The sequence below is a fragment of the Pistacia vera genome, unplaced genomic scaffold (assembly GCF_008641045.1).
Source record: "Pistacia vera cultivar Batoury unplaced genomic scaffold, PisVer_v2 Contig474, whole genome shotgun sequence".
Taxonomy (NCBI): domain Eukaryota; kingdom Viridiplantae; phylum Streptophyta; class Magnoliopsida; order Sapindales; family Anacardiaceae; genus Pistacia; species Pistacia vera.
Genome location: NW_022196306.1, coordinates 15,206 through 17,063, shown reverse-complemented (window position 1 = coordinate 17,063; position 1,858 = coordinate 15,206). Strand labels below are relative to the sequence as shown.

The 1,858-nt window shown below is 39.7% G+C and overlaps 1 pseudogene; it reads right to left on the bottom strand.

Annotated features, from left to right (window-relative positions):
- Positions 1-1,383, bottom strand: LOC116146194 (annotated as a pseudogene).
- Positions 1,384-1,858: the final 475 nt, after the last annotated feature.

The following is a 1,858-nucleotide window of genomic DNA, read 5'->3' as shown; positions in this document are numbered from 1 at the left end:
TCAAGAACACAGAGAGCCCACGTACATGGTACAAACGACACATAATTTAATTAGGATGGATATGGTGAAATCCGATATGCTGAAGGATTACACCAGGATATGATAATATTAATTCTGCAAATGCTATTATTCAATTAAGCAGTTTGGTAAGATGCATCCATGGCAATGCCACAAAGACCTCCTTAGCATCCACATCTCTTTGCATCCTTATGTATCCATTCTCTCCCCAGCTGGGGCCCCATGGTTTTCACAAGCCAATATTGTACCATCATCAGCGGTTCCGTACCCAACTGCAGTAACACCAGGTCAAGTTCAGTTCCGCACTCTCCTGTGAAGACTCACTTGATAGTGCTGGAAGTTGATTCACCTGCAATCGCACACGATACGGGCTGCTTCGCCACTGCCTTCAGGAGAGCTGCCTCACTGTGGCAGGCACGTCTTATAACCGGTGATCTTTGCTGCAGGAGAACCTGCTTTGCTTTTGCTGCATGTTCCATTCACCAGTGGTAGGGGTACCTAGTTTCAGTTGTGAGACCTTTGTTTTTTATGATGAATTCGAAGGCATCATCCATGAGACCACCCTCACATCCCGCATCCTCACTGTTTACGTCACAGTCAACCAATTCTTGCTCTGATAGAGAGATCAACTTTCCTGTTGTAAGCTGGTTAATTCCTTCCATAGCTGCCACTGCAGAAAACGCCCAGTAGCATCCTGTGTTTTTAATGCAATAACACAATATTAAATCAGAGATTGGTAGCCGCAAGTTTAGTAGTCAATAATGAGGTAATAATATAAACCTGAATGATTTTAATATATAAATAAATATTGCATAAATGAAAAACCTGGTTAAGTTAGTAGAATTGAGGAATCAAAACTATGTTTTAATCTTTACCACATTGGCCTTGTTCCTTGACTGGAGTAACAGCTCCTTTCTTTCTCCATTCCATGGTGGGTGGGACAGCTGTCACATTTTCATACCTAAATGAAGTTGTCCCAGAAGAGATAGAGCCTCTTTTGTATCCATTGCGAGAGGCCCGAAATTCCTCATTGGTAAGGTCAGTAAATTCATTGAGGCCTAACTTGTAAGGTCGCCCTTCCCTGTTTACGGATTCAATATATTCCAGATTATCCTTGAATATCTTAAAACGCGTTTCCTTCTCTGCATTGTCTCTATATGCACGCCCATACTGAGCCATCCAAATTTCATGTCTTTCATTCATGGTGGCTTCATATAGTGAGCGTGACCAAGACTGGGAGACCCATAACCCCAAAACTAACACAACCGCAAGGAGTAGTTTCTTCTCAGTAAGTATTGAAGCCATTCTAGCTGCTAGGTAAAATTATTTATGCAAGATTATTGTTGTAAAACTTTGTAAATGTGTAAGATTAGGCACACGTTAGTCCTCAGAGGATTATAGGTATTTATAGAGAATGAAATTGGGTTCCTGAAGAATGTCTCTGAAATTGCATTCCACAAATCAATATGTAAAATTTATGGTGATGAACCAGATTGCCTTGTGAATCCGGAAAGTTACGTATGACAAAAACAACAAAAGTTTGGTTCCGTAGACGCTGCTTTATTCGAGAATGAACTCGTGGTACTTATTGGTGTCTTGCATTTGTAATCTTGTAAGAAGGTTTACTATAATCTTGGAATCTACTAATTTAACCAATTGTTATAATAATGCTAATTTGGGCGTATTAGGCATAAACTAAGAAGGCTAGTTGGTGCCTTAGATTTAATTTTTGTCTTTAAGTGCCATTCCCCTGCTACCTTGAGTTATTGTTAAGTTAGAGGCAACGATATAGGTGCAAAATTGCAGATGTGATTTCAAACTCAAATCATATTATATTAAA